Source organism: Humulus lupulus, chromosome 7, assembly GCF_963169125.1.
Source record: "Humulus lupulus chromosome 7, drHumLupu1.1, whole genome shotgun sequence".
NCBI lineage: Eukaryota > Viridiplantae > Streptophyta > Magnoliopsida > Rosales > Cannabaceae > Humulus > Humulus lupulus.
In genome coordinates this window covers 16,140,887-16,154,268 of record NC_084799.1, presented here as the reverse complement: position 1 = coordinate 16,154,268, position 13,382 = coordinate 16,140,887, and the positions used below count along the sequence as shown (strand labels likewise).

Below are 13,382 nucleotides of genomic sequence, written 5' to 3'. Positions count from 1 at the left end.
TGGTCAATATGATTAGATCTAATCAACAAGAGCATTATATTCTCGTCTGACCTATTTGCCTCTGAATGTCTTATTAGTCATCTATTCAGATAAAACAAACATAAACTTAAAACAAAAATAAATAAATTATTTAATTAAAATAAGATATTTATTTCAAAATTTATATGACATTAATATAAAATTAATAAAAATAATTATTAAATTCTATAAATAAAACTAAGTAAATGTGCATATTATATATATATCCTTAATTATGGACAGAGGTAATAAATCAAGAAAATAACATCTAACCTCATTTCTAGAAGCCTTTTTGTGCACATAGTTTTGCCTTTAGTCCATCCACAATTTCAGCGCTCCCTCCTGGCCGCCAGAAGCAGCCTTTTCACCAACTGAACTCCAATCGATAGCATAAACTTTCCAAAATAAAAAAAAATCAAAACTCACAATTCAACAAACAAACAAACAATTTTTATTTTATTTTTTGAAACTGGAACAAACAAACAAATTAAGAGTTTGAAAAAACCATTTTTTGTGCTATAAAATGATACACTATTTTACACGTTCTCCACTTTACCGATAGTAATTGCATCTAATTATACAAAACTTTACTCTTAAGTACAATGCTAATATTAAGCTGAAGTCGGGCATAGCAATAATGACATTTGTCAAAATGCCACTTCCAAAAAAGAAAAAGTTCGAAATAATTGAGATTTTTGTTTTTTTGAAATTAAATGCAGTTACTAATTCGTACACAAAGAAAACTTCATTCTTAATTCTACAAGAATTTGTGTGAAAGCCTTAAAAAATTCCCCAAAACCATGAAGACAAGCTACATGCACTTAAATTTGAAGCCTACAATCAGAGGTAGGAGGAGAATTACCTCAGCAGCATGCCCTGGGAGATCGTGTTTCAATTATTAGTACGCATGTCCCAAACCTGAATTAAAGAAAACTCATTACAATAATAACAACAACAAACATGATTGATCAAGTGAAATTCATAGGACTAAGCAGTGCATCATGTATTATGTCTTAACCAATTCCTCTTTTAACATGATCAAAAAATAAAATTAGAGAGAAAAATGGCAATAAAAGCAGACTTTCTAATTTATATTTGAATCATCAATTCTTAAAATGCATATATTCAGCCATCTTAGTTTCATATATATTCAATTTGGCCATGGCATTAATCCTTATATATATATATATATATATATATATATATTCAATTTGAGTTTTTATGCTTAAGGAAGTTAAAAAATGCTAGGCATTTAAATCATTTAAAAAAATGTCAATTCTTTTGACAATACCTAAAATACCCCTCTCATAATTTTTTCCATCTATTTCCTCTTCTCTCACTCCTTCAACCCATTCTTCTCAACTCTCTCTCTAGAAAAAAAATCCATAGGTAAAGTAAAATATAAGAGAACTTAATGTAATGACAAATATTCATCACAAAATACTGCATTTCGAGTGGATATGGACATGATTTTTAGAGTTTTTTTTTCTTCAGATCTGAAATTTTGAAATCTGCAGAAAATCAAACCACCATCGAACAACGTCGATTTTCTGCAGATTTCAAAATTTTAGATCTGAAAAAAAAATCGCAAAAAAAATCAAAAAATCATGCAAAGATCTGTTCAAAATGCAGTATTTTAGTATCATAAGTGAGGAATACTTGTCATTACATTGAACTCTCTTATATTTTACCTTACCCATGGATTTTTTTTATAGAGAGAGAGAGTTGAGAAGAATGGATTAAGGGAGAGGGGGGGAAGAGAAAAGAGGAAGTTGATTGGAAAAATTATAGGAGAAATATTTTGGTTATTGTCAAAAAATTTGACATTTTCTTAAAATGATTAGAAAACTTAGCATTTTTTTTATTAAAGACACCTCATTAAGCATAAAAACTCAAATTTCCCATTCTAATTCAAAGCCAAAGCTATCAGAACCCTTGATCCTCTAATGTAAACTATCTTATATGCATATTTATATAAGAAAACAACTTCTTAAATCATGAAAAGTACTTGTACTTAAATCCTTGGATCATCATAGTCATATTTATTCAGAGCAATGCTTCAGAAATTTCTCTGGTCCAATATATTTTTATATTTTATAAGAAATGCCAAATAATATGATATATGCAATCACCTTCAATTTTAAGCTTCTATTTTTTTATTTTGGATTTTACTTTTCCAAAAAATATTGGAAACCTATTTTACTTGAAATATATTAAGTGTGCATGGAACAAAATTAAAATTTCCAATTAAATTACCTTAAGTGTGGAATCAGCACTGCCACTCAAAAGAAACTTACTGTCCGTGGACCAACTGCAAGGCAACAATGCAGCACTAACAGTCAGCCAACTGAGAGAAGAGAGGCAACATTTCAAGATCACTATGTTGCTTTTATAGCAACACTCGTAATTAGAATCAATTCAAACCTGATTTGATGAAGTTCTCGAACATGACCTCTTAAAGTAGCAACAAAATTTCCTGTAGCACCATTCCATATCTTGGCAGATTTGTCAAATGAGGCAGTTGCTATCCATTGCTCATCAGGTGAAAAGCAAAGCTGGTTAACAAGCTGTTAACCAGTATAAGAATCAACAATTACAGCAATTACTATATAGGTGTCTGGGTGAGACTTGAATCTCAGACCTTGTAGTAAACTACTATTCCTTAGAGTGAAATTTTTAGATACTTCAGATCATATAACATATTTTTCAATGGGAAACAGAAGAACCTTGAAGAATGACAAAGGTCTTATTGGGATCTCAGTGTTGCTGAGTACCTCTCCAAAGCAACCTATGCATTTCAATCTATTGAATAAGGATCAACTCCGCAGAGCAAGTTTCAGAAATGTAAAACTAGCAGAAAGCTGAAATGTTGTTATTACCCTCCTACCACAAGATCCATTTAATAACAACATTTCAACCAAAACTGAACCAAATAAAAAAAAAAAAAAAAGCAGAGAAGAAAAGGTGTCCATTCCATTCCATCAGCAATAATTTCCCCTTTAGATATTTCACAAGATTTCAACTGAACCAAATAAAATAAAAATCATGATCCAACAAAAAGAGAGAGAGTGAGCACGAGATGTGTAAACCAGAAATTAATTACATTTAATTTCTCTAGATCAAACCATCTAAACACTTTTCCAGAAAAATTCCCACTTAACAATTTCAACTAGAAACAATTTTCAGTTCACAAAACAAAATAATTAACTATATAAATCGACTAAAGGCCACATATTTAATATTATAATAGCATAATTTAAGAAGAATAAGGACCTAACTGAGGACACCAATAAAGGTGTTTACAAACAAACCAGTACACTTTGTAGCTTCAAAATGAATAAATAGTTTAGTTTAGCTTTGATGACTTCATAGAAACCCCATATTACACTTTGCAGCTTCAAAATGAGATCCCCTGCTAAACTGATGCAGAACAAGAGTAGTTTCGTAATTATGTTATTATTTTAGAAGAATCTTTTAGTCATTGATTTATGATTAGGAATTAAATTGGGAATCTTATTCAAATTAGAAATCCAATTTTAGAATTAGCAATCAAATTAGCATGATAACTGAAGATAAAGAGAGATATATATGATTTGGTCTATCAAGTTATGTAACATCATGTGTTCCTGCTAAATTCTACAATATTTCTCACACACACAAAACTCTAGCAAATGATGGACCAGACCACTATTCTTACCCATGGTTGCAAATTAGAAAAACCAAAGCTATACATCATTTATACTGTATGAGTTTCAAGAAATAATTCAAATTCTAAACAAAAAACAAGAATTGACCTTCTTCATTTCTTCAGCAGATGAGTATTGTTTACAGGTGTGATCAAAGCCCCAGTGAGAAGGATAAATTCAGTGCTCAAGGAAATAGAGTTGACCCGACGTGCATGACCCTTTCACAAAATAAAAATACTAGTATAAAAGAAAGCAAAATACATAAACAATTTGAATTTTCCAAGAATTTATTCATGTTGGTAATCTTATGATAGTATTGGACCTTAAAGATAAACATTTTTTAGTAGCAATAGAATTTTACAACACAATGAATCATACAAAGTTAAATTCAGAAATTTGCTATATGGCCATTATGGCTCTGATCAACAAAGAATATTTTGATAACCTGAATTTAGAAATGCTTTCTAATATATCATCATGTTAATGACGAGTTCTAATGCTTCATTACAAAGAAGGAACTAAAATGGATACAAAAGACTCAAATATGTAGATAATTTACCTTCAATTCGCGAATCAGCTTGCCCTGTGAAGTTTCCCATACTTTAATAGTACAATCCAAAGAACTGCAACAATTACAAAGAAAAACAAAATTTACCTCCTGAACTGTGTTGAAGCCTAAAATAATAGACAAGGTTAAAAAGGGAATTGTGCACTAATGAGAATGCCCATGATACATAGCTTTTATTACAAGAATGCCATGAAGGAAGCTTACAGAAACAAACAAGCTTTGGCAGATAACACGTGTGGCATTTAACCTTCTCTTGCAAGCTACGTGTTGCATTCTAGCATTTTCCTGCAAGCTACATTTTAGCTTCTCTAGCAAGCAGCCCTGACCTATAAAAGGACAGCCAACAGAAGCAATGGGACAAACAGAAAGGAAGATAAGATCCATACTTATCATTAGCGTGCCTCTCCATAAACTAGCTCTTCTTAGACTAAGCCAACTTTTCTCAAACAGACTAGGTTGGTCATCATAACCTACACCATGCCTTCTCACCCTAACACATATAGATATATTTCCAACCTTGCACAAACCTGACTACAAACTCTATTGCAGATATATTTCCAACCTTGCATAACCTAGCTAACTAGAAGATCGTATATATTTCCAACCTTGCATAATCTAGCTACCAATATATATATATATGCATTCTCTAACCTTGCATAACCTAGCTTACTAGAAGATCGTATATATTTCCAATCTTGCATAATCTAGCTACCAATATATATATATATATATATATATATATATATGCATTCTCCAACCTTGCATAACCTAGCTTGCTACAAATTCATATATGTTTCCAACCTTGCATAATCCAACTTGCTACAAAATTACTACAAGCTAGCTATATCCAGCAAAATAAACGTCCTAATATACAAAAAGCAATTTATACCACAAATCTCTCTAAGTTGTTTAAGCGATAAAGATGATGGACTATGCTCCCTTTGTTGTAATCTTCTATTAATAATAAGAAGACAATTCTTGCTATCGTGGATGTAGACAATAATCACACATATATTGCTGAACCATGTAGATATGTGTTGTTTATTTTTTTTTATTTATTCGTCCTGAGCACATATCATCAATAGTTTATTATATTGTTTATATTATTATTAAATGTTCAGCTAGAACCCCTAAACTGGTGAATCTGCTGGGGAACATTATTAATCTACTTATATCTAAATCAAGGCAGGGTATTCAAGTTTGTTCTCTTGTTTGAATTCAAATGTCTTCCTCTATGGACATCCGTGAGCAGGAAACTCGGAATCAAATAGAGAACTTACGAAATGACAACAACACCAACAATACTAATGCAACGCATGCAGACAACGTTGTGCTGGCAAGACTCGAAAAACTTCAGAGGGATCAAGATGGTATGATGCAATTACTAAGTACCCTTTTACCACAAACACACCAAGAAGCTATTGCCGACAGAATTGGCCTACCAGATGAGCGGGGGACAAATGGGTCTCTAGTGAGGCATATAAACGTTACTGAACAGCGTATCCAGACAACACCTGACAATGCAAGAGGCAATAAGACATCTAAAATTGCTGAAAGAATTGGTGAAGAGACACGATCTGTCTCTGAATTCGTTACAAAGGATGAACTAATCGGCCTTCTTAAGGCTGAAAGAGGTAAATCATCATCGATAGTAACTTCCATTGATTTTCATCCACCGTACCCTATGGAAGTAGTGGTGAAACCATATCCGCGGGGCTACATGAGCCCAACATTTCGAAAATATAATGGAAAATTTGGCAATGCCAAAACATGTTATTCAATTCATTGATGATCTAGGGCTCTATGCACATGATTTTGAGCTAAGGATTCCGAGAATTTTCAAAGTCTCTCACTGATCGGGGCTTATTTCTGGTATGCGAGCCTACCACCAAGAAGTATACGAAGTTGGGCTGATTTAGTCTCTTAATTTTGTGCCAAATTCTTTATGATTGAAGATAAATGGAGTATAGCTGATCTCTCAGGAGAAAGACAAAACGTAGGAGAAAGACTTATTGAATATGTGCAAAAATTCCGAGAAAAGGCCCTCGACTGTGCCGAAACTATGCCCGAAAAAGATCTGGTTAAGATGTGCATCAAAGGAATGCTTGATGAGTACCGTTTGCATATTGAGAATCATGCTATCTATAATTTTGCAGAACTTATTGCCAAGTCAAGAAATACTGAAGCCACTGTATCTCGCCTTGCCAAACCAACAAACACCAACGATCAAGCACATCGCCCATGGAAGGGAGCAAAACGCGGTGTTGACATAGCGCTAGCTCAAGGAAGACAAGATTTTGAGGCACGCAAAAGAACCATGCAAAATAATAAACTGCCAAAATTTCCTTGCAACAAAGAAAGAGTTTGCAGTTTGTTAGAATTATGCATTCGAGATGGGGAAGTAACCTTGCCGTTCGTTGCAAATTTGCCTACACCAGAAGAAAAGAAACATGACTTATATTGTCATTATCATTGAAAAATTAATCATCCAACAATGAGATGTTATACTCTTAGAAAGATCTTCCATGAGCGACTAGAAAAAGGGGAAATCATCATAGATCCAAATACAGTGGAACAAAGACCATTTCCCCAACACCAAAATGGAGGAACTGTTATGACATGCACAGAGGAATCTCCTCTCATCCTCACAGGGATATCTCAAGACATACTTATCGAAGAAGTCGAAGAAGAGCCTCCTAACACAAGTGAGTACAAAAACATGGTTGAACCATTACTACGAACTAAGTTATTCCGAAATTTCTTTGATTGCTTAGAGTTTGGGCAAGATGCAAAAAAATAGGCCACAGAAGCATTAGTTCAAATCGCTTAACGTCATGGTCCTTCATGTTATGTAGTAGGACACCCGATACAAAATATTGTTAAAAAGTCTGAAGGAGCAATCATTTTTACTAGTGCTGACATATAAACATCTCCATTTCTTCACAATCGTCCACTATACGATGAGGCCAAGGTTAACGGACTAAAACTCAAACGCGCCTTGGTACATAATGGGGCTTCAGTGAATCTTATGCCAATAGGGATCTACTCTACCATGAAAATAGTGAAAGGAGGGCTTGTTCTGCAAACAATCACACCGACTGGCTTTGCTGCAAAGCCAGTAAAAACAATGGGATATGTTACTGTCGAGCTAGAGGTGGGACCAATAAGAAGTCCCACTCGGTTTCATGTGATAGAAGCATATACATCATATCATCTCTTACTCGGGAGGCAATGGATTCACACACACAATTGTGTGCCATCAACGTTGCACCAATGTATCAAGGCACATATTCGTGGAAAGGACATTCATATCACAGCTACCAAAGCACCATTCGCTAGGGAGGAAGCTTACATGGCTGAAGCAATGTTCTTTGATGAACTTTCAGAAAATAACATGGAAATGGTAACAAGACCACGGGGGGTGCGCTTACCAAAATGGGAAGAATACGATATGATAAGCGAGCCTCCAACTGTTAAACCCAAGAAGGAAAGAAAGGTAGAAAAGGTCATGTTACCCAACGAAAAAAAGGCGTATCGATTATGACGGTGTGTGGGGTCAACATCAATACCTGACCCCACCATTGCTGTTGTAGACAAAATTGAGGGTGGCTTGGCCCCATTACATCTTCAAAATGGCATAAGGATGAAAGACGAATCAATCTCACACAAAGAGCCAAAATATAAGATCAATAAATTGGAAGAGATTAACTTGGCAGAAAACCCCGAAGAAAAGAAACCTGTATTCATTTCGGCTGACTTACTTGTAGCAATGCGAGGTGAGTTGATAGAGTTATTATACAGATATCGAGACGTTTTTTCATGGACTTATGAAGATATGCCTAAATTAGATCCTAAATTGGTTACACATAATTTAAGTACCTTACCAGAGACCAAGCCTATAAAGTAGACCCCAAGGAATTATAGGCCTGAAATTTAGCTTCAGATCAAGACAGAAATTGAAAAATTGCTAAAAGCATGATTCATTCGTACATGCAAGCATCCAATATGGTTGGCTAACATTGTGCCAGTAAAGAAGAAGAATGGGAAGATAAGAATTTGTGTCGACTATTGGGATCTTAACAGAGCTTGTCCAAAGGATGACTTTCCTTTGCCGAACCTTGATACTCTAATTGACTCTACATCAAACTGTGAGATGTTCTCTTTTATGGATGGATTTAGTGGGTATAATCAAATTCAAATGGCTTAAGGAGATGCAGAAAAAACAGCCTTTCGAAAACCATTTGGAAACTTTTACTACACTGTTATGCCATTTGGTTTGAAAAATGCCGGCGCCACATATCAAAGAGAAATGACAGCAATATTCCATGATATGATACATGAAAATGTTGAGGTATATGTTGATGACATTGTCGTCAAATCACAGAGCAAGTTCAACCATATTCATGACCTTGAGAAAGCATTCCAAAGATGTAGAAAGTACAAGCTCAAGATGAATCCCCTCAAATGTGCCTTCGGCGTAAATACAGGGAAATTTTTGGGATTCGTTGTACATAAGAATGGTATAAGCATTGACGAAGACAAGACCAAAGATATATTAGCCAGAAGGGTACCACAATCATCCAAAGAATTGAAAAGTTTTCTTGGAAAAGTATCATACCTACGACGTTTCGTACCAGCTTTATCCGAACTCACAAGCCTGCTCCAAGCATTAATGCAAAAGGGAGTGCCCTTTGGCTGGGGAGAAAAACAGCAAAGCTCATTTGACAAGATAAAAACTGTATTATTGTCCCCTCAAGTTATGATAGCACCCCTACCAAAAGTTCCACTGCTATTATATTTGGCTGTTACCGAAACATCTATTGGGACGCTATTAGCACAGGAGGTTGATGGGAAAGAGAAACCTGTGTATTACCTCAGCATGCGAATGAAAGGGGCCGAGATAAATTATCCGTATGTTGAAAAACAATGTCTGGCCTTGGTGTACACAGCTCAACGATTGTGACAATACCTGGTAGCACATAAAGTAGTGATAATGACTAAAGCAGACCCCATAAAGTTCATGCTAAATAAATCCATACATTCTAGTAGAATAGCTCGCTGGATACTAATGCTCAGTGAGTTCGATATCAGCGTCATGTACCCAAGAGCACAAAAAAGTCAAGCCTTGTCTAATTTGCTAACATATTCATCCAATAATGACGAAGATTGGACCCCAAAAGAAATCCCAGGAGGGTTACCCGAAGCTATGATTTGTGATGACGAAATACAAAAATGGATAATAACATTTGATGGGTCATCAACCTCCAATGGGGGAGGTGCAAGAATAGTATTGACCAACCCAGAAGGTAAGAATCATACTCAGACATACAAATTGTCTTTTGATTGTACTAACAATGAGGTTGAATATGAGGCACTTATTTTGGGTATGACGGCTGCACTAAACATGGAAGTAAAAAAAGTTGTAATTAAAGGAGACTCTAAGCTCGTCATCTAGCAAGTCAAAGGAGAATTTTCTGTGAAAGAACCATCACTGGCGATATATCGACCAATGGTCCAAGAATTAGCAAAGAATTTTCAGAAATGTCAGTTTGAACACATGCCTCGAACGCAAAATAGATTTGCTAATGCTTTAGCTACCATGGCTTTTAAGGTTGAGGTATCTGAAACTCAAAATTTGGTATGAAAATAATCAATCAAAAGTGTTCAATTATTTTGGGATACAAAAGAGGATTTGAACTCGAGGAATGGCAGCAACAAATAGTGAATAAACTTACCGAACCAAAAACGACCAGTTTCAAAGAAAGACAACATTTCGTTATGATTAAAGATACACTTTATCACTGATCCTCGGACGGAGTATTGGCAAGATGTCTAAGGCAAGAAGAAGCTATTGCACGAATGGAAGAAATTCATGATATTACTTGTGGGATAGAGGGCCCTAAATTATCAAGATGGTTGCAAAGAGCATGATACTATTGGGAAAATATAGAGGAAGATGCTGCAAGTTTGCAAAAAGATTGCCCGAACTGCCAACTCATATTTAATAGCACTGAGGCGATCTTAATCACCGAAATCGATGACTGGAGGAGGCCATACCAAGAGTATTTTCGAGATAAAGTAACTCCTTGTGATAAGAAAGAAAAGGAAAAGTTACTAAGACATATAAGCAAGTATTGTTTAAAAGACAACAATGACCTTTATCGTAAAGGATTCAACGAGAAGTTGTTGCGTTGCATTAGCAATGAAGAAGCAGAGGAAGTTATGAAAGAAATCCACCATGGGGATTGTGGTGAACATCAAGGAGGACAAAAGTTGTATGAAGAAGTGGTTGGTATAGGGTACTATTGGCCAACCATGGAGATGGATGCCATGAAGTTTGCAAGAGAATGCCAAAAATTTCAAATTTTCGGGAACAAAATACATGCTCCAGCAATCTCTCTACAATCTGTGACTAGTCCTTGGCCATTCCACACTTGGGACATGGATCTCATAGGTCTGATTTCACCACCTTCTCAAGGAAGAATTTGGATCTTAGCAGCAACAAAATGTTTCACAAAATGGGCGGAAGCAATCCCATTGAAAAAGGCCTCTACAGAAACTGTGGCAACTTTTATTCTAGAACACATTATTTGTCAATTTGGAATACCAAAAAGAATTTTGTCAGATAATGGTACACCTTTTACGGGAAAAGCGACAAAGAAGTTATTAGAAGATTATCAAATTTCCCATGGAAAGTCAACTAGGTACTACCCACAAGGGAATGGTATTGCTGAAGCTTTTAACAAGTTACTATTACGAGTTTTGAGTCGTATGGTACATGATAGTCCCACAATCTGGCATGAATTTTTCCCTCTAGCTCTATGGGCTTATTGCACTTCAAAACGGGGATCGACAGGATTTACACCATTCTCCTGAAGCAGTACTACCTGCAGAGATAGTTGTACCTTCTGCCAAGTTGGCCATGGCAGCAGGAATGGATGTGCATCAAGCAAGGCTAGAAGAATTGGAATTGGTGGATGAACGAATGGAAAAAGCCAAAGATAACCTGCTACAATATCAACGATGTGTGGCTCGAGTATAAAAAAACTAGTACGTCCAAGGATATTTCAAAAGGGAGAGCTAGTCCTAAAAGCTACAGATCATGTGATGAGAGGTATGCACGCAACGAAGTTTGTGCCAAATTGGGAAGGGCCCTATGTTATTGAAGAAATTAAAAATAGTGGCTACTGCATTCTCCTAAATCCTAACAGTGGATCGACACTTCCTCCTACAAATATCAAGTATGTGAAAAAATACTTTTCTTAGTATGATACAAAATCTTAACTACAAGCAATAAAATGTGTGATTCACACAACTTTGTTTTTTTATATATATCACGAACATGTGAAACAAGATTGTCTCTTTACCAAGTATCCAAATATAAGGTGATTATAAATTTCCAAAAAACATACATGTATACTTGTAAAAAGTGTACATACAAGACAAGTAAAGTACGAACATCTATATATATATAGATGTATGTACGCATAAATATATGCATAAGAACAATTTTTTTTATTAGCTAGCACATATGTATGCATACAAACATAAAACACAAAAACTATCAATGGCATTAAAAATAGGTATATATAAAGAGTTATCAATAACTAGTGTGCTTAAAATAAATAAATTAACAAATAAGAGTATATGTAAAAAGAAAAAGACAACTAGCATGACACAAGCAACATATGACCAAATGCTCGAAGAAGATCCATGTTCTTGGTATTGTTGCGATAAAATTGCTACTTTGCCATCTAGTTCTTCTACCTCTTTAGACAACTTCTCAATCTTCTTGATCTTGGCATCGCGTGATTCTCGTGCGCTAGCAAGTTCCTCAACTATATGGTGACGGTCGATGGAAGAACAGACGGCCTCACTATAGGACTCCACTAGTTTGCTCAATATAAGAGGTTTAAAAGGAAGAGATAAGCACGCTACCTCCCATTGCTCTAACATTAAAAAACAATAGTCTTTGGAAATTTCATGTTTCATTTGAAGTAACGGCAGTGTGATCAAGGCTAAGGAAATAAAGTGCAATTTTTTTTAAGGAAGAGATGTCTTTGAAATGACGCGCGGAATCTTTGTCCAAAGCTGAATAAAGTGAATAAAATTGTGATGCTTGAGGTTCAAGATGGCATAAGCGAAGCGCATCTGTGCCCATCAGTTTCGTTAAAATAAGATTCTGCCCCGATTCTTCTTCGATAAGGTCTGCAGTGAGGAGGTTAGTGAAAGAAACTGATGAACGTGTCTCTTGAATATTTCGGCCAGCATCAGTCCTTGGCGCTATGTTACTTGAAGTGATGGTCTAGAGTTAAGATAAAGGATCAAAAGCTCTAGTAAAATCCAGGAACTCTGTTGACTGTGAAAGAGAACAAAGTAGGAAATTTATATGCATTTTGTATATAAATATGTGCAGCATGGGTATAAAAAGATTCGTACCATCGATGAAGTATGAAAAGAAGCTGAAAGAAAAAAAAAAGTGGTAAACTGTTAGCAAACTTCAAAGGGATAACGTGAATACTTTTCTCATTTGTAAGAAGGAAAAGTCGACATACCAAGCGCCATAACAGTCCCAACTACATTGATGTCCTCGTTGGAACTACAATGAAGGGTTGGAGTAATGCAGGCTATAGTGGCCTGCAAGAAAATGGAGAGCAAATAAATATACATATGTCATGACTCAAGAACTGATAGGTCAAGAGCACGCACCCGGGTTGTGATGTTATCATTGTCACCACTAATGTGTGGGGGAAGAAGGATCTGTGGCTCATCAAGATTCGATTGAACTCTAGTACTTCTCTTAATACTTCGGCCATCACCCCAAAATGCGTCATTTAAGTTCCCTGCCAAGGCTCTTACGACATCAGTCCGTAAAGACCCATTGGCAAAGCCAGAAGAGACATGATAATAATGAGCATCAAGTCCTGAAGACAATGCTTCCTGAATAGGGACACGTACATCTGTTGCGCCCATAGTATCTCCCTCATCTGGAAGATCTGTCAAACAAAACAAATTTATATATGGACTGAAGAGAAAATATATATATATACATATATCGACGACATCAAGTTAATAAACATGTACCAGATCTAGTAGCTCCTTGAACTTCA

The 13,382-nt window shown here is 35.5% G+C and overlaps 1 pseudogene; it reads right to left on the bottom strand.

Moving 5' to 3' along the window:
* Window positions 1–289: 289 nt before the first annotated feature.
* The window catches only part of LOC133791423 (notchless protein homolog), a 32,479-nt pseudogene continuing 19,386 nt past the window's right edge, over window positions 290–13,382 (bottom strand).